Here is a 21,480-nt window from a genome sequence, read left to right on the forward strand (position 1 = left end):
CACTATTTGGCATAGGTACATACCCACTCAGAATTATTTCATTTTAGAATTTATGATTTGTTAATTAAATTAATTTTATATATATATATATATATATATTTAAAATCAAGGAATACTGTAGATAGGTTCTATTGGCCTAGAAAATGAAAATACTTCCAGCCTAATTGGCCAGAACCAGTTCATATTGCCTAATTATTAGTTGATGATAGAGTCATCTTTTTCTTTTAAAATATCTCTTGTATCATTTTGAAAAGTTCTGGTGCAGTTTGACACATAAACATTCCTTGGTAAGTAAAAGACAAGAAAGTAAATTCTAACATAATTTTCAACTTTTTTTGTCAATAGTAGTGTAAAGGATTCCTGCCCCAAGTGTTATGCAGAGAAGGAGATGCCAATAAATCTTTTTTGTGTCTGCAGGATGAATGAATGAAACCATGAGAGGTTTTGGCAAGTTAACATGTTTGTCTACATATCAGTAATTTTTATTTTAGAGGAAGCTCAGGCATCATTGCAAATTATTAGCAACAAATAAATCTGATATCTGCAGGAAATCACACAGAACGTCACTGAAGGGAAGATGAGGTCATGCCTTAATTTATGTTATTGACATATGTTAGTTCCAACTGGGCCTCAAACAAAGCCTTTTAGGATAAACAAATCAGCATTTGCTTTGCTGGAAAACTTCTGACAAGCTCTGCTGCCAACCTGCTCTTTCCACTGGCCTGTCACTAGTCCAAGAGATTTGACAATATGTGGGGTGTTAATACTGGAAATTATTTAAAACCTCTGAAGGATTATGTAGATTTACATGTGTGCTTTTTCTAATTCCACTCTGTTGACAGCTTCAGATTTTCCAGCACCAAAACAGAGTATTTTCAAGATGAAGCTGCAGGTTTGGGTCATCCAGGAATAACAGATGTAGTTCAGTGAAAGCATCATTCATGGGAAAGTATTACATCCTCCTTGTAACATGTGAAAGACACCAAGCCAATGCACAGCCACTCCACATGACTGAAATGCCCAGAGAAAGTATAGCCAGTGATTAGCCATCACTGTTGACTGGGCAGTTAGAAAAAGTTTTGCCATTGTGACAAGGAAAGCACCACCAAGCAGACCCTGCGGAACCAAATTCACAGTAGTAATACGGGACCACCAGTGTTTTTGCAAAAATTTGTCTTAAGGGATGTCATTCAATGTTCAGACACAGATCCTGAAAACAGTACTCAGAATTGAGTGATGCAGATGGTTTGAGTCACAGCAAACAAAGCACAGTCTTATGGGTCTTTAGTGGTAGTGTGGAAAAAAAAATCACGCTGAGGAAATACTAGCATGCTAAAGGAGAATACAGCACTACTATAGCCATCTGTGGAAACTGATAATTGCCTTTTAATGTAACTATGGACCAGGAAGGTCTTCATGGAAATCCTTACCAGTCTAATAAATAAATTAAAATTATCAGTGACATAAAATATTTACATAATGTGAACAATTATTTATTATTTATTATAGGTGATTATTTATTATAGGTGATAAGCTAGAGGGTGGGGATGCCATATAAAGGGACCTTGACAGGTTTGAGAAATGGGTCAACATAAATCTCAAGAAAATCAACAAGACCAAGTACAAGGCCCTGCACCTGGGTTGGAGCAATCAACAGCATCAGTACAGACTAGGAGATGGGTGGATTGAGAGCAGCCTGTGGAGAAAGACTTGGGGCTATTGGTAGATGAAAAAATTGATATGAGCTGGCAACATGCGCTTGCAGCCCAGAAAGCCAATCATATCTCGGGCTGCATGACAAGAATCATGGTCAGCAGGTCGAGGGAGGTGGTTCTGCCCGTCTACTCTGGTGAGACCCACCTGCAGTGCTGCATACAGCTCTGGGGTCCTCGGCACAGGAAAAGACACAGAGCGGTTGGAGTGGGTTTGTTTGAAAACCACAAAGATTTGATGTTTCTATTAATTTTCCTTCCAAGTGCTTGGGTTTAAAAGGGTTTGGACTAAAAAATAAATATATAAATAATGCAGAAGCCAAATGTATAAATCATGCAAAGCAGGGAAGCCCTGGTTTTTTTGGCCAGCTCTAATTAACACATTTCCACTGTGGGTTTTCAGGTTCCCCCCCTCCCCATGAAGAATGCAATTCATTATTTTGTTAAAATTAGTCTCCTAGCTCAATGTTCATCTATATTTGCCTGTGCTTTATTGTGCTACTACTTCTCCTACCCACCTCAAATAAGTAATTTCATTATGAGCTCTATTAATAATGGCAGAATGAGTTTTTGTTTGTGCTGGGCAGGGAGTACTGGGATTGTATTGGTTTTTATTAATGAACAATGCCAGTATTCCTTTGCAGACTCCAGAGAATTTGTAAGCATTATTAGAAACTCATTCACAACCACATATGAATCACTACATTTTCCTGTGCAAGAATGCTTCACTCTGAGTAGGGTATTACATGTAATAACTGTGCGACTAGCAGACATCACCCTGCTATGCTTTGCCTTCTATCCACGCTGCTTGCCACACTGTACAGTAGCTGTTTCTGTCTTCTGTGCCCAGCTAGCCTGACTCCTAAGAAGCTCAGGGAACTCAGCCAACCAAGGATTTGCATTCACTGTTGGTAATGCCCAGTTTGCTAATACTTTTAATCTATTTTCATATATTAGGTGAAATCAATGAAAGACCTCTATGTGATATCCTTTTGTCAAAGACTTCTGAGAAAAGGAGATACTTATCCTAATTCCAAAGTCCTAAGAAGTTCTGGGAAGAAACATCACAAGCTCAAGCAAACCATCCTTCCCTACCCAACAGGAAACAGAATCAATAGATGAAATAATAAGCACAGGTATGCAGAATATCCCATATTCATCCATCTATCCATGAGATTAAGTTAGAAACATAGCCCTTAGCTCTTGTTACAGACAGAAAATAGAGAAAAAAGAGAAGAGCATCTTCTGCAGGTGACTCAGCTCTTAGTCAGGCTGCATGATTGTTGTTTACAGTCTTCTAGCCTCTCCGTGGCTTTTGGAAAAAAAACCTTAAAACAACAGTGCTCTTAATTTAGGTATTTCTGTGATAAACCTGCAACTAGACAGGAGAAATCTAGTCACAAGTGCTGCTGGATGTACAAGATAAGTTGAATAAATGATGAAAGACTTATTTTCCATCAAGAGCTTGACATTTACAAAGTGACTGACCTATCAGGTCATGTATTATGAACATTTAGAGTAATGGCCCAAGCTGAGCACACATTCAGAAATTATATCAAAAGAGGTTTGGGTTTACTCACATTAATACATTAATTGCCCATAAAAACCTGGAGCCTAAGTCTTACTTGATTTTTTTTTTTTAAATGCACCATCATGAGAAATATGTTTTTACTTAAAATAACAAATAGTATACTGTTTTTCTGTTATTATGCTGGATCAAGATTAGGTACTTCCACAACAGCTTCTTTTACTGTCTAAGAAAGATCTCAACCTTGCTGTTCCTCAAAGGACTACCAAGATCTCTCCTATTCCAGTGCTGTGGGAATTGAAACCAACAAATGGCTAGTTGCAAGTAAGGTGTGAAATTGTTCCTTACTTCTACAGTCCACCTGTGCTCCCGTTGCAGGGTAATAATAATTGTAATGACATAAATCCACTGAATCCTGCTACTGACTCCATTTTACCTCCTTGCTCTGAATTTGCCTGGATTTTAAAAATATTTTAAAGAATACAGGATCTATTTTTTTCTGCAAAATATATTTGGAGATTTATTAATGGTTTTGCTAGCAAAACTCCTTTCAAATGCTATTCCGGCAAGTCTAGAAAAAAGCCTTATGACAATTTCAGACCTGTAATTAAAAGTCCTAGGTAAAGGCAAGAAGAGACTGAAGAGGAAACTGTGTGACCTGCACCTCCCTGGGATGAAAATTTGTAGGCAGCATGACTTAGAGGAAGATCACTGTGTCAGGATTCCACCCAAAAAACTCTCCATGTCTGGAGGAAGTAGAAATTTATTACTGGGCCACATCAGCCATCATTTACAGAAGCAGCACTGATACCAAGGAAGATTTATGAGAGCAAAGGTGGAGGATTTTGATATTTAGGTCCTTTTCCTTCATTTGTATTCTCTTTTACAGGTTGGACATGGAAAAGCATGGAAAAGTCAAATCAGACTTTGGCTAGCTCTGTATTTTGAAATGTTTTTGCCAACTTATACTATGACAGCTTTGATTTCTTTAATTCCAATTTACTGGAATTCTGCTGAGGCCCAACATATTATCTATGTGAGGGATCAAGATTTCTCACTATTACTACAATTCTGAATAGTTTCAGCTTTTTACAGTAGTTTAACTGTAAGCAAGGGTCATATGATCATCAGCTGGGAGATTCATTAACATCAAAATTATATTTCTCAACTACGTGGTGTGATTGCATGTCATCCCTTCACACAAACCGACACACCTCACATAACAGAAACTCAATTGCAAAATACCATTTGAGTCTTCCAGATTTCTGTGCCTCCAATGGAAGCAGCAGTATTACACCACATGTTAAACCATATTGGGTGTAGGTGGCCAGATAGTGGCCATGGAGGGCTACAAGGGTGGTCTCTGTGAGAAAAGACCAAGGGCTGTCCCTTGCCATACACAGCTGGGGCCAGGCCTCAACAAACCCAAGGCAGGACACAGCAGCCAAGCTGGGGTCACCTGTGGGAAAACATATTTATGAAATTACAGAAAAGATGGACAGGCAGAGGAGGAGAGAAAAAAACCCCAAAATTCAGGAGGGAGAAACAGCAGAGGGAACACCAATGTCAGAGAAGGAAGGGGAGGTTCTCCATGTTGAAGCCAGTGGATATTTCAGGAAGAACTGGGGCCCCATGTTTTTCAGTACCCAAATCCATTTTAATTGACAATAAATAAATTTTTCCCGAGACAAGTCTGTTTTGCCCAAGATGGTAATTGGTAATCAATCCCTGTCTTTACCTCAGTCCACAAGCATTCTTATTCCTGGTTTTATTTTTCTCTCCCCTCATCCTACTGGGGTGGGGGGAATGGGTGAGCGTCTGGGTGGGAGTTTGGCTGTTACCAACGGTTAACCCACTACTGAAGCCTTTATCTGACATCTATACTGATCAGCTTTATCAAGGCCTCTAAAATCAGCTGGAATATGTGGTGCAGAGAGTGGTTGTTAAATGGCCTTTGTCCTCTGTGGAGAAAAAGACTTTGTCCTGATGAAGTGAAATCACAGTTGATGAATTTGCAAGTGATTTCAACTTCCTTTTTTCTATAACTTGCTGCCAAATTGCCATCTTTCATTACTTCAGCTTCCATGCTGATAGCCTCTCTTTAAATTCACCTGGCTTCTCATTTCCTTTCCAGTTCTGGATGAATTCTTCCCTGTTATTTAAGGAACTTATTAATTGATATGTTCTTTACCAACTGATGCTCCCACTTCATGCCCTTCACTGCAGAATTTCCTTCCCTCTTTGATCTCAACATTAGCTATTTGTCCCATTACGTGTTGCTCTGCTCTCTGTGAAGCTCTGAGGGGCACTCAGCATCTAATCTGGCCTTGCACAGCTTCTGAGATTGTGGCTTGCTCCTGATGGGACCTTTTGCAAACTGCTGTGATAAATATTTTGCATAACTCTATGCATTGAGAGTACTCTCCATAAAATCTAAACATGCTAGCAACCTTCAGGACAAGAAAGGCAAAAAGAAGAAATGTAACAGCTGAGTAAAATTTCTAATATCTAATTTTAAGGGTAAGTACATAGAACCAGTAGGGATCTATACTGATATAATATTTTAATGACAAAAATGCAAGCAAATAATTTATAAAACTGAATAGCTTGTGTGTGTGTGTTGAATTTTCTTTCACCCAGGAAAGCCCACATAAAATTTACTCCAATGGCTGCCTGTCATCCTCCTTCCTAAGCATCTTCGGATAATGGACATTATTATATAATGTCAAAAAAATAAATTATTAATTTGCCCCAAAGCCAGGAGAAGAGGCATCATGAATTTGGAAAGGAAAGTGATATATATTTGCAAAACCATGAGATGCAGAGATACAGAGGGAAACATAAATGGGGCTAAATAATCTGAACTCGCTCAGAAGCAACAAGCTCATTTTTAAAAGACTAATCAAATTAAAAATCAACATTATCTACCTGAGACAGAGAAACAGTGTAATCTGTAACTCAAAAGCCTTATGGTACTTGCATATTGCATTGCATTATGGTACCCCTGATTAAGGTATAGGTATGACCCAGAATTTTTTTTTAAAAAGAGAAAGCTGAACTCGCTATTGAAAGAGGTGTTCTATATAGAGGACAGCACCATTTATGCTGATGTTCATCTATATGAACTTCTCTGGAAGACCTTTTCATACTTCTTCTATGGAGCGTACAAACTGACTGAAATGCTATAGCACAGGGGAATAAAGTAATAACACACTTTAAGTTAAACCTTCTGATCACGAAGGTTCTTCTGTTTTTCCCATGTCCTTCTAGGGTGACTGTGTGTTTTTCCAAAATCATTTGCATATTATGACTTGCTTCACGGAAGAATTACCATCCATGGTACATTAAGATAGTTTTTGATTTGTGTTTTCCCACGTTGGCACGTCTATGTATTATATTCATATAAATCTTTCACACCACCAACAGTTTTTGAACGTAAATCAAACATCTCCTGACTGATCAGTCTACTCTTGAACTCTCAAGTAGGTATTTGAAAAAGTCAGTGCTGATTTTCCTTTTTTTTTTTTGTTAAATAACTGAATGGGATGCAGAACCCTTGATGATTTATTAAATGGTTCCATTGTAGTTGGAAATCTTAGAGCAGCTGGCCAACAGCTGCAGCATGCTCCAGCAGTCAGTACCTCAGCCTTTAATCTGCCGGATGGATTCCCCTTTATTCACAACAGTGCTTGTGGTTTTCAGTGGGGTGATCCCAGAAAACCCAGGCAGTTTGTTCCATTCAGCTAGTTTAAGGCATTAAATAGTCCACTAGCAACTTTCCCTTAACACTGTCTAACTTCCCGGCACGAGTGACCCCTTCTTGTTTTTATATCAAGCCCCTGCAGAGGGCAAGTGTAGTCGTTCATGATGTTCTTGGGTTATTCTCTATTTAGGATGTATGAGCTGCTTCATTATACTATTCTGGGCATGGACCTTATATTTTTTCTTTTCTACACATGTCCAAAATAAACAGGGTTGCAACAGTGGGCAAATTATACCCTGTTCCAAAGTTTACTGGACTTGTGATTTCAGAAGGAAAAAAGAGACTAACTTGCTGTTTAGTTAGATTGGTCTGTAATTGGGTTTTGTGGTGTAATCTGAGAATCTGAGGACCATGGACATAAATTTGACTTGGGCTCAAGTGAAGCCCTTAATCTGGGCAAGGATACAGACACTGTTTGCAGGAATAAAACTTCTGCTATGAGAATGGAGTTTTGGTTGTTCATGTAGTTTTTTAATAATACAGACTCAAGCACATTCCCCTGTGGTAGTTCATACTGTAGTCTCTGCTGTTGGCTCTGCTTCTTGCAGAGTTCAACATAGAAATAATTGTTGATTACAGGGAATTTTGTTCTTTTTTAGATAGAAATTGTATCACTCATACTATGCATTGATTTTTCTCAAATGAACTGTATTTTGTCTAAAAGCATCTGGTGGTATATGGTGTCAGACACAGCTGATTGGCCTTTGAACACCGCATCTGTGCCCATATCACTTTCAAACCCAACTTCAGCAAGTTGAATGATGTTCAGCACTCAGCCAGGACATACTTTCTCAAGTGTAATTCAGCTTGCTTGGAGAGAAGGTGGTGTTCAGCCACTGGTGACAGACAGTTTATAAATTACTTCAGTGCTTTATCTTTAAAATGATATATTAAAGACATCGGCATGATGGGGTTTGGCTCTGGAGCATCCTTCCCTCTTTTTAGAAGTGCTGTAACACAAGCCTGTAACAATTTCTTAGGGGTTGTCTGTGTAACTGAGCATAAGTTATACAACTGGATCAGCCAGGCATTTGTCACTGGTCCCAAATGTTATCTCTGAAATAAATCTGTACTTCAAGCAGATTCACTTGCAGTGTAACGTGAAAAGGGTACCTATGATGGGACAGCCACTGGATGCAAAACTTTTCAGCTTGCCAGCCAAGAAGTCTTCCCTCTTCACAATTTACAACCTGTAGAGGAGCAGGTGCAGTTCAGGTGTCTTGGATGCATATTCATTTGCTGGTCAAGAAACATTACTCATACCTGGTTATTCACACATACAAAAAGGCTGCCGAGGAGAAACTGTGAGTACTTGAAGCATGATCTAACTTTCCAAATGCTAATTCACTAAGTCTTACCAGACCGTTTAGAAACTGCTGGAACTGAATCTGTTTTAAATTATTCTATTTTAAGTGATCACCAGAGTCTAGTCTGACATTCTGCATAAGACAGGCCAAGGAATTTCGCTGAGTTCTCCAGACCACAAATCCCATCTTAGATCCATCAAACCTTCATATCTTTGTCATGCGACTGCAAAATCACAAAGTTCGTGGGGTATTTCAGGTTGTGAATTTGTGGTTTTAAATTCAGACCTTTAGTTATTTAAGAAAGATATTTGTGTTAAGACAATGAGTTTTCTGGAAAACTTTGTTGCAATGTGCCAAGATTGCTTGCTATGGAGAAAGAGAATGAAACCAGCCATTTCTTCTGAGAACTCCATTTCAATAAAATAATCCTGTGTTTGAGCTTTGAGGAATTGTTGTCACTCAGTTTAAACACACATTTCCTTTTCACTTTTTAAATCATCTTCAATAGGCATCTGATCCTGGCAGGACTGTAGGTGAAATGGACTTTGGGATTCACTCAGAATGGTCTGCCACTTTCCTGCATGACAAATGGGAAATGCAACAAAAGATATACGTATGCTGCTTTACTTTATATTTTCAATTCTTTATTTCCCCCTAAACAGGATAAAAAAATCATAGAAGTCCAGAAATTCTAAAAAAGATAATGCCAGGTGTTTTGAGGGAAAGCTATGGGAACAGATGGTCTTACTGGAGGAGGTAAAATAAAAATTTCTAGATGCTATATTTGAAACTTGGTGAAGAGGAGCAGCTGAATCTGGAGGATGGTGCCAGCATCTACCCTCTGATTTGAGTGAAGAACTTGACAGAAGTGCAGAACCAAAGCAATAAGGGCTGCATTCCTTCTTATTTCCAAAAATCAGAGTGAAGGCTGACACCAAATTAATAATATAGCCTTCAGATGAAGGCTGTGCTCTGACTTCATGTGTACTACCATACGTGGCCTCGTTCCCAACAATTGTGTAAGTCTATAAGCTTCCATAGAGCTAGCACATGTAATCTCCACTGCTGGCACTAATTATGCTTGGCATTGTATCCAAACACCCACTTTGCACCAGATCTGTCAGTATCAAAGCCATGAGGCTGGAACTTTTCCTGTGCTCTGGAATACATTGATTCAAATAACTCGTCAAAGCTGTAATTACGAATAACTGTTGTATCTGCATGCTTCTTTGGGACTGGATATCACTAGAGAGTAGAAAGTTATAATAAAGGTAATTAACTGAACCATGGCAAAACATACCATGCCACACTATTGCTCTTCTATAGACTCTGTTGTGCAAATGACATCCTGTACCTCAGGAACTCGTGGCAGCAGGCTGCCGCCCTCTTGCAGTGTTGGTCTGCAGTTGAAAACAGTAACATACTTCTCAAGCCTATATGCGCTCGACAATCTATACACATAAAATCAATATGCATATAATTTGTAGGGTTTTAAACAAACATGCACATACATTACATTCATATTTGAAAAAAGCAGTCTAGACTGCATGGGTGGAAGTAGACCTAGATCACCTATGAGGGAGATAACACTTGGGACCTATGGGAGGGTACAAAAGAAGCAATGAGCTGCTGAGACTCATTGATGATCCACACAGCTCACTAACAGGATATTAATCTGTGGTCCACACGGTTTACTTTGCCCTCCAGACAGCTACCTGCAAGCAGTCCTGATTGGGCCACTTATTCAGCAGGCAGCTTTGCAAGTGCAGGTTTACCAGGGAATCTTTTAGGGCTTAGTTGTGCTTTTTGCCCTGGCTGGTGCAGAAGACAGTTACTCAGCTGAACAGCCCTGTAGGTCTGCACTCTTTCTTGCTCTGCAAAATAGGTCCTGTGTGAAGGCAAGCACACGTATCAACTTCATCGTGTAGCTTGTACCCCAAATTATAACAATAATGGAGAAGACATGAATATACATCAAGATGTTTGGTCCCTTGTCTGAAAATATCTTCCTGAAATACTCGTAGCAGATTCAACATTTAACCATAGTAGTTACGCAAGTTATTTTGTAAATTGTTCTGCAGAAGAATGAAAGCTGTTTAAGTAAGAATTGAAAAGTACAATGAGATATGTATTTCTGAAAATAATTTTAGGGCATTCAGTCCAGCTGTGCATCTCTTTCATTGGTTCCTACACACAAGTAGTCAATTATGTGAAATATTTAAACAAGAGACATTCTCTTTGAAACGTAACATCATTTACTTACAGCTCTGTTCTTTCATATTAGCTTATGTTACTAGAAAATGGAAATCAAATATTTTTTACTACAGCTGTATATTCGCAGTTAGCAAAAGGGGCTTGCATTGGGAAAATGGACAAACTGATGCAAGCTCTTTCAAATTGCACACCTGTGGTGACTGCACATTGTGGTTTGAGAGACATTACAGTAGCGATTAAAATACCACCTTAATCCTAATGTCTTGTATTACTCACCTCTCTTTTGTTCAAAGCTTTCCACTACCCTGCCCTATTTAAAACTACTTGCTTCCATGTTTTCCACATTATTTCCTTAAATCTTGCCTCCCCCTGCTGGTTGTGCAAAACAGAATTTGTCAATAAATACCCACTGTCCCAAAGGTAATTGATGTGAGACAATCACCAGCAACAAGAAAGGATAGTCCCAGTCCTGACCCTGGAGAAGAATGGGCAAATCTCTGTATATGCGCTGGAGGAGGCTCTTGGACCTCCCCTGAGCTGAATCGTTGATTATTCAAATGCAAGAAGATCTGCTTTCCTCTCAAACATGCTACCATTGCCAGGTTTTTTTGTGTTTTTTTGAGGGAGGTTTGGTTGTTTGGTTTGGCTATTTATTTTTTGTTGCTGTTGTTGAGTTTTTTTGGTTTTAGGGTTGTGGGTTTTTTTGTGTGTGTGAAACAGGTAATGTAACAAAGTCACTGTCAATAGGAGGTTCCACCTATCTTCTGATAATTGGGTAAAGTTAGAAAAAACCACAAATGGGCAAAGCATTATTTTTGGTTCCACATCCAATACATCTTTACTGAATGACTCTGTACAGTGACAGAATGCATATATTGTAAGTTGGTGCATTTTCTAAGCTGCTGAAAATTTACTGAACAGCCAGCAGTTTATTTCTGCAAAGTCTTAATTAGCTTTAATTGCCATAGGTCTATTTATACCTATTTCCACCCATTTATTCAGTCTTTCTTTATGTCTGTAGAACCAGTATAAGAAATCTAGACTGTGATGTTGAAAATGTTTTGCTAATTCAAACATATATGAACCACAGGATGTATAATTTTCAGAACTACGTCTACATGGGCTGCAATTTACATTAAATTGCTGTTTTGGTTAAATGGCACCTTAGCTACCAAGCAAGTCTTTGAATAGTTGTTTCTTTAATTATTATTTAATTTTGTGGTTATGACTGGTTTTCAGTTAAAGAGGGTACTACTGACAAATTCAATTAAAGGAAAATAGAGGACTTAATGGTCCATGCTAATGATTCATTTCATACATAATATTTTATCATTTTCTGTGTGAATTTATAATGAGAGCTTAGCTTTTATTAATAAATGCTTACATTTAGTCTACATAAACTACAGTGATTAAAATATTTTGCTAATGATATCTGTTGATAAATGCTTTTAAAACAATTAGGTTCTTACTTTAGTTTTATCACACAACTTTCTATGAAAATGCATATTTTGTCATTAAGAAGGAAACACAGGTATAGGAATGTAATAACATATCCACAAGCAATGCTTTTTGATATTTAAACAGCTCATGATATGCATCTGCTATAGTCAGGAAAACAAACTTTGAAGAATTATGGCAATCAGTTCAACATGCTATCTGATTTTGTAATATCACATGAAGAAGAATGAGTTTGATAAATCACCTTTGCAGCTATGTGAATTAAGAAAAAGAGCTTCTCTATTCCAAAGAAGAGGCAGAAATTTTAGTTTGTAGTGTTGCTAAATACTGTGTGTAGGAGTGAAAGGGTGGGTAAGTAGCTATTACAGTCTTGGTTTTACATTTTGCATCTTCACTGATGAAGATATATTGCCTTCCAAAGTGAATAAAGTCATAATTTACAAACTTTTAAGGATATTATATACTGTTTTAAGACACCATGCTGTTTTGGGACAATTTTGTTTTCATTGCTTTTTCATGCACTAAGAAATTAGTGCACAATAATTTGCTTTAAGTAAGGAATGCTGTTAGTTTCAATGGTAAAACAGACATAGAGCAGTAGCTTCTGCAAACTGCTTGACTAGTACTATTGGGATTTAAAATACATTTTTTCAGGGTTAAGGGCACAGGATAGCAAAAAAGAAAGGAGGGGCTAAAGATTTTTAAGAGTACAGTCACTGCCAAAATCTTTGTGTTTTTTGTTTCTGGGACTTCCACTGCAAAATCTGTTGATACTGAAATCTAATGTTATTTAAGTTTTTCAGGAGTAAATAACCAGTATTTAAGAAGGAACATAGATCAGGAGCATCAGGATCATGCATCAGTGGTCTCTGCCAAGTGATGCATGACAATCAGAAATTTAAGTTTGTTTTCCTTTGACAAAGAGTGACGGTTATATATTTTTCAGATTCCATCAAGAACCGGTGAAGTTACATTCTTGAAAAATTTAGGTTCTCCACTATATACTTCAGAGCTCCATATACAGTCATATTAGTACTCGTTTATTGTACAAGAATGTCAGCAAAAGCAAAATGTGTTTTTTTGTTTAATTTAGAAGTAAAAAAATAATTAAAAAGAAAATATGTTGTTCTTTGGCTATGAAATTTTGTTCCTGACTATTTCCAAAGGAAAGGGCTGAAAACTGAGATTCAGTTTTCAAGTACAAGTGAACAGCCACCAGAACAAAAGGCAGAAATGGCAGCACAATCTAGGTCATATATGTCTGTTTCTCCACATGGGAGTCCCACAAAGGTAGATGTTCATCAACAAACATACAAGGAGTCCAAATAAAGTAGTTCTTTATGTTGCATTTTCACCTCCTTTCATCAAATTCTAGTCCTAATTCCATCAATTTGCTTCAACGTGGAGTTTATGGTTTCTTGTCCAAACCTTGGTGAGGCTGGCTGAGCTGGTGGTATCCCTGAAACATCACCACAAGGTTCATGGCTCCAGTAACATTGATTTCAGAGAACTGGCCAGAGGTGGCCTGATGTCGGGGCTTTGCCACCTGTACCTAATAGCTGCTGATCTGCTTGGTGGTCTGGAAGCTGATCAGGAGGCAGCTTGTGCCTGGTGCCAGGTTCACTGAATGGCAGCAGAAGGGCTGGGGGAGGGTGAACCTTATTGCATCCTCTGACTGTCTCTAGGGTTTAACCTATAAACTGGACTATAATAGGAACCAAATTAGGAAGACTGTGGTTACCCTCATGCACTTCTTGAGGAAGTATTTTAATATACAGCTTGTTATTTATCTGGTTTCCCACTTAAAGTTATTCATGTACTGAAAGATTCCCAAGTGCTTTACTAGCAAGGAAAAAAATCACCTGTCAAGAAATTCCAGATGTTTACTTTTTAAAATTTCTACGCCATGGAGTGCATATAGCTATCAATCAGGGAGTGAGCCAAACAGGTGACATATTTTAAAGGATTCTTAGAGACTATGCAGACTTTGCACTGAGGTGCTACACACTTGGCAGAGGGTTTATATTGCATTCATAACTTGGCTATCTGGGTGGATCCCTGCTGCAACTGATTGCTAAATAGTATAGGTTATGGGGAGTGCTTCTAAGTGGCCTTGCGGCTGATTCTGCTCGGCAAGGGGGGACTGTGGCAGTGATACAGGTGGCCTCTAGCAGCAACTCCATGGAGGGGTGCACGCAGGCATGCACAACCCTCCTACTGCACCATTCTGTGACGATTATCATAAAAAATTGGCAGGCATTTTTCTTTCTAATATTGACCGGCACAATCTTATCTATATTCTCAAGAACATTCTCCATCTGTTTGTGGCTATAAACTTTGATGCTGCAATTATATAAGAACACAGTTGTTTATTCTGTGGCACGGTCCTCAGATATACTCTTCAGGGGTCAGCACTGTTTATTGCCACAGTGTTATAGATCTCCACCTCTAAATATTTCTCAACATATTTCACCTGAATGTTTTTCTGTCATTGGTAGGCCTCCCTGCACTGAATATTCACATTGGAAAGACTATGAGAGAAGATTCTTAGGGAACTGTACAATACTTTTTTAAAGGTATATAAAAATGCATAGATAACCCTATACGACAGCAATGCCCTTGAGAAAGATTATTTGGAAACTGGAAAGATTAAGGGCAATTTCTGATAAAAGTACCTTTTTGCTAAAAATTTTCTCTACTAAGCGATGCCATGCTACAAGATAACAGAAAACGTATTTCTGAAGAAAACTCCAGCATACTGAAGTTTGTTGCCTTTACTGCAGACCTCCAGATGCCTGGGTCTGATGCCTATTCTTTCCTAGGAAAATTTCTAACATGGGAAAAACACATGGATTCAATTGCAAGTAATAGGAAAAGGCTACAGTATGCCCTGGATTCCAATCCCCAGCCTCTTGTGTTATTTCAGCTATCACAGACTTCACTGCTACACAAGCAGGTTGTTAGCAGGATGCTTATATCATCTCAGGCCTAGGGACAGAGCCCCAGTCTTACCTCACCTTTCCTTAATCACTTCAATAGAGTGCCCAGAGCAGGAAAAAAAAAAAAAAAAAAAAAGTGGCACATCTGGAATTTGAATGGTCTTCTGAAGTTTCCTGATTTTCTTTCCTTAATCTGCAGAAAGAAACCCAGTATGGTACATTTTTCAGTTTGGTGTCTGCAGTTAAATGGTATGAATTTAGACCAGACATGTTCTGATGATGATAATGAACAGTTCTGGGTTTAGTTATTGAAAATGCTACTGTCTCCTGATCTTTCAGCTGTTCACCTCCTTCTGTATCAGTCTGATAACAAGATTGTGGCCTAATTTGTGAAAGGTCAATATTTAAACTGTAACACCAACTTCCTCAGATTTATTTTCTCCAACAGTAATGATGTGTTTTATAGACAGGATAGAAGCATATTATATGTCTTTATTCTACCTTTCAAGTAGCTATCAGGTCTTTAAGATCCTACTCAATTTAGTAAAATCAGCTTCTTTTTTTTTTTTTTTTCTTTTTTCTTTTTTCTTTTTTGGCCCAATCAGCAGCCTAAAGAAAGTTTATCAAGCCTGTCTGAAGACCTTAACACAGCCTGGGTCATTTTTTCTGCAGAAAATTTTACTAATGATTTAATTTTTTTAACTGAACAATAAAAGACAATTTCAATTATTTTAAAATAGAAAACAGATGTTGGTGAATTTGCATGGGCTAATTAACTTTCTACAAATACCTCACTGTGAGTTCAGAAAGCTTCAATTGCAAAAATCAAACATATCAAAAGAACACAGTCTAATATGCCCAAAACAAAGTAGAATCGTCTGAAATGTGAGCAACATATTAATGGTTACTCAGAAATGATTGAATTCCATATTTTTTCATGTGAGCTGCATTAAAAAGGAAAAAGAAAAAACCCTACACCACTACAAAAATTCACCCCAAAACCCCATGGGCTAAATATTAGGCTGAAAATAAGGTAGGAACTCCTGCGTTTATCCCTGAGCAAACACACAGTGTCACTTTATTTAACAGCCTCTGTGCCCAGTGCAGTTGTTTAAGCACAGGTTCAGGGGCTGCACTGAAGGTTCAGACCTTTCCTTGCAGCTAGCAGAATTTTTCTAGTAAGGCCATGATTTCACAAAGGGATCTTCTTTTCTCAGTTCTTCAATATATGGATCCGATTGCTGTGACAATAAAGTCAAGGAAGACAATGAATTCTCAGGAACACAGGCATGGAGTATTTTGTTTACATGATTTTTTACAGGTAAGTATTTTCTCTTAATTTTACAGGTAACTCAGTGTGGTTTTCGTTCCCTCCTCCTCCTTCAGTCACCACCGCCCACTGCTCCTCCGAAAGACTTACTGTACTCTTCAGGTACCTAATTCAGGTCAAATTCAGGATCTTAACTCAGGATGTCCTTTAGGAAGCCAGTTGCTTGACCTTTCTGTGTGTAGATGATGCAGGCATTTGTTGTAGGATAGGTCCTGCACTGATCACATAAAATTTCAACACGTTATTGTCTCATGCAATTATTGCCTCATGTGGACATACTGGATCCAAATAATAAGATTTAGCAACTAACTGCCTAGCTGAAAGAAGTGGAAAGAAGGAAGGAGTGAAGGAAGGAAATGGGGACGTACACAAGGGCAGAAAGCCAATTTCTAGGACTCTTGTTCAATCATAAGAAAAAGATACAGAGAAAACCTGGTGTTAACCTTCAAATATACGACAGGTGGCTTCAAAGAGAAAGACTGCAGATTATTGTCCATGTTTGCTTAAGACACAGCAGAGGATAATGCTGAAAACTGGAATATTGAGTTTAAGCATTAAAAAAGACAAAAGAAGAAACAGTCTCTCTCACTTTAAGGGCAGTGAAGTAAATGAATAGACTGCCTAGGGAATTTTTGGAATCCTGATACTGGAGGTTTTTAAAAACAAGAAAGACAAACATCTGTCAGGGATGATTTAGGTACAGCTGGTCCTGCCTTGGGGTAGGAGGAGGGATTGAACAATCTTTCTAGCTCCCTTCCAGCCCTGTTTGCCATGAATCTATGATAAGTGGCAATAATACTTCAACAGTGGAAAATGAGAGGTCAATGAGGTAGGGACAGAAAAGAAAGAGTAATAGTGAGGAAAACCAATAAGGGTTTACCAATCCTTAACACCTCTCGGTTCCCAATTCCACCTTTTTCAGGAATATCTCCATCAGAAAAATGTTATTAATATTTTGAGATACCAGAGCATAGGAACAAAGTTGGAAACATAATGTGATAGGTCAAAAGATGAAAAAGAAATCAGAATCCATTCGCATTAAGACAAACACTTTATTTTTTCTTTCCATGAATTTTGCATATTTAGCTACAGAGCAATAATGCTGTGTTCAACATTACATTGGAATAAACCATTCTGTTACTTTTTAAAAAAATAAAAATACTTCAAGCATCTGCTATAATTTTTACTACATTTTAGCCTGTTTACAGAATCTCATGTTTTATTTGATATATATTTTTTTTTTTGGCAAGGGGAAGCAAAACACAAAAATCACAGTACATGCATACACTCAATCAGCTGGAATATCATAAGCATGCCTCACGTTTTCCTTTCTTTAATATAAGGCCCCAAAAAATTTATTTCTGAGTCTTATTCAGATGAATGGTCAACATTTTTTTTTCAAATGGCCCTAACCCCAGATTTTTAAATTTAAATATTGATTTTGAGAAAGTTGTCTGAGTTTTACCATTATCTCTGACAGAAGTAGGTTTATTTTCAAGCACATACCTGGAAATTCTGTTCAAATACATATGGAAAGCACTTAGTAAGTGAACTACTTGTGTGATTAGCTCTATACTGCGTGCTTAATTTCTGTTCCTATTTCACAGGGCCCTAATTCTGATTCAAAGGTAAAAATTAACAACTGGCATATGTAGCAATCGTTTCAGACTGCTCAGACATATAGGCAGTATAGTCAAATCTACAAGGCCAAGTAATTCTCAAACAAGGCATGTGTTTTTCTTCTCATTTATGCCATCACTTCACTGCACCAGTTTTGTATGTGTGAGGGGTCTGTCACTGGACTATTTTTTACTGGATGATTTCAGATATGTATTAAAATAGAATTAATTTAAGTAACTCAGCTAAGGCTGTTTCCTGCTATCTGTCGTTGTTTTCATATTCCCCTTCAGAATAGTCATTATCTGCAAAAAAGATCTGACTTTACCACTAAATAGATCTGAAGAATCAACAGTCACTGGGTCAGTCTTTCTCACACAAAATACTCTCTGGCTGAAGCGACCGTTTGAGCAACGAGAGGCTGTGGGCAAAGCAAATGTAGAGAAGAAGCATCGCTGTATCCCACTAAGAATCAGAATGTGAATGGCATAAAGAGCACAAATTCTATGGTATCATGAAAACATCTCCTTAACCATTCCCAGCCAAGCTACAGATCCTGCATTTCTACTCCAGTGATCCTGCAGCCTGCAACAGACACAATAAGGTTTGTCAGAAGCCGCATGCCTGGGCAGCTGACCACCTCTGAAGGCTCCGCTCTGTGCAGAGCCACTCTGTTTCTGCACAGTTTGTGCTGGACAATGTTGTACAATCAGTTTCCAAATGCAGTGCTGCTCAGTGAGGTCACGCATGCGCAACCTCAAATGGGGAAAGTAAATGGGACGAGGTAGGGGTCAGTGACAAGTGGCCATGCACGTCTGGGATATGGATGAAGTGGAGTGGAAAAAGGGCAACAAAAATGATGGGATTTTGTTTTCCCATGCTCTGACAGCAACTTATGGGAAACATTCCCTCTCTTTCACATACAGACACGGCAGAGTAAACTGCTTTTTAGCTAAACAGAAGGCAGTTATAGCCATAAAAGGCTAAGTACAGCCCAGTTACAGACCTGAGGATAACATGTGTTTGGTGACAGAGAGTGTAAGAAGCACTGACTATACCAGTTAATACTTCAGACGTGTAATTTTCCCCACCACAGGTTTCTCTTTAATCCTGCTTGTTTGTTGGTACTTAAACAGATCTAACAAAGCCCAAGCAAAAAGCAGAGGATGAATACTTTGCTGCACATGCTGCAGGGAGATTACTTTGAATATTTCTGTATTTGAACAAAAAATAAGATTTTACAATATATAATAATTTCCCACAGATTATCTGTACTGTTTGCTAATTACCTATGTTAAAATGTATTAAGAAACATTCCACAAAGGCATTGAAATGCAAGAGATAGCAGATATCCTGAAATATGCACAAAGGAAAACCAGCAAACATTTACAATTGTAATGTCCCAACACAGTTCTAATAACTGCAGCTCTGATTTATTTCCCCATCCTCCTGTTCCAAGATCTGCACCTTGTCTTTTTTCTTTAGGATGAACAAAGATCATGGAACAGATTGTAAGTGAGGCAAATTGCATGTCTGTTTATGGTTGTGTTACACATATTCTATATATCATTTGCAAACTATTCCCCAAAGAAATGGTATCAAACTTTTGGGGAAGAGAAAGGATCTGATGACAATCTGTTTTCATTTCATTTCATTTCTTTCAGATGCTCCATGATATTTCATCTGCTTTATCTGCTTAGATTAATTTCTTGTACTGCAGCTATTGCTTTCCCATCATTGCCCATTTGTTCTCTTTTGTTCTTTTTGGCTTTAATGTTCATTAACTATATTATTTGATTTGATGATGCCATCACAATTAAAAAAAAACCAAAACAAGTCCAAGTTTATTTGAACTGAATCTTTCATTTATATTGTAAGCACTCTGCTTCAGATAACATATAAAGGCTTCTGTATTTTTGGTTGCTTTTTTAAAAAAAATACACACACACACATATTTGAAAACACCAGTATTCCAAAATCCCTAACTTAGTATTCCAAAAGCACTCATTTGAGCTGCAAGTTTTAACACCAAGGTAATTTTACTTGGATAGTTTTTGAGGTGGTTTAGCATGAATATATTTACTTTTTAAGCTACAAAACTAAAATAAAGTTCTTCTGTTCTTCGTATTTTCATCTGGGTACTGTCAGTCCTGAGTTGGTTTGAGCAATAATTATTAGACAGTTTTGACTAAAAGATAACTTCAGCTAAACACCAGAATTACCAAAGGTAAGAGCTCAGGAAAAAGCAGGACTCCTGTGAAATGAACAACACTAGTAACGGTACTTGCCAAAGACAAAACTATTGCCACCACTTTGGAATATCTTTTAGCTAAACAGAGATCTATCAACTTTAACAGAACTTTCTGCCTGGAAGTGTTGTCCTCTAAAATGTCTGTTAAAATAAGATTATTTTTTTTATTATTATTCTTTTTAAATCAGCAGCTTACAAAGCCTGTAAATCAAAGAAAAATCTCCCCTCTCCGCCACCCCCACCCCCCCCCCCAAAAAAAAAAAAAAATCCCTTGATTTTCATCTCAATTCCATCAGTGTGCAACCAGAACAACACCTTTAAATCAATAGGTTGTCATCAGGAATTTACAGAGCAAAATCAAGCTCTTTAAGACAGATGTAATTAAAACATTAGGTAACACCTTATCTTGCAATCTAGAAAAATTTGTATAATGAGTATTTTTTTTTAACTAAACCCAACCAACCAAAACACAAAACCAACCCTGTTCTTAGCTGTTTAATGAAACAAAGAGGCTAAATCCAACCCAGGGAAAACTTTCAGTCAGTGGAGCTGAACTGCAGATTCATTCAGTGGGAAGTGTTAGGAAAGAAACAGTAACATTACAATGTAAGCTCAGTATATTTACAGGTAATATTTGCTTATGCAGGTGATTAATCATCATGATTAATTACATTAGAAAGTGAACAGATTATTTCAGTAAACCGAGATCACTTGCCTATGGGTAGAGATCTAGGAGCTGCATATGTACACATTCACTAATAAATGATAAGGATCACTGGTGAGACAGGTTGCAGAGCTTGGGAAAAGCAGTAGTTACTAAGTGAAACTGCTTTTGGCAACTATTGACCTTTGAGTTCTTAACCTGGAGGATATATAAACAACACAATGTTCTCTGGCAAGTTTTCCCTGATAACCTGCTGGAAAAGGGACAGAATATCCTCAAGCCATTTTGCATGCACAATTTAACAATTATGTGGTCAGAGGAAGGATGATTCTGTTAAGCTGCTGGGAATGGTAGATGTTTACAGGCTTTACACATTTACAAAGGAATTTAAAAATCTAACACAGCATAATCAATATCAACTCCAATTCTTCTATACTGAGATAAATGATATTGAACACTCTGCTGGGAACAGTACACACACAAAAACAGAAAGAGGAAGGATTCAGACTGTATAACGCAGATCATATGAATCAAAATTGTAGCACTGGCAATCCTGGCTTAAGGACAGAATGTTAAAGTGAGGCTGATTTCCTCAGCGTGGACAATCTGAAAAATTATTTTGCTGTATTTAAAAGCAGTGTATTTTAAAAAAGAAACACACTAAAATTATGTCAGGTTTCTGTTATGGTTGAATACA

Source organism: Falco naumanni, chromosome 2 (genome assembly GCF_017639655.2).
Source record: "Falco naumanni isolate bFalNau1 chromosome 2, bFalNau1.pat, whole genome shotgun sequence".
NCBI classification, from domain to species: domain Eukaryota; kingdom Metazoa; phylum Chordata; class Aves; order Falconiformes; family Falconidae; genus Falco; species Falco naumanni.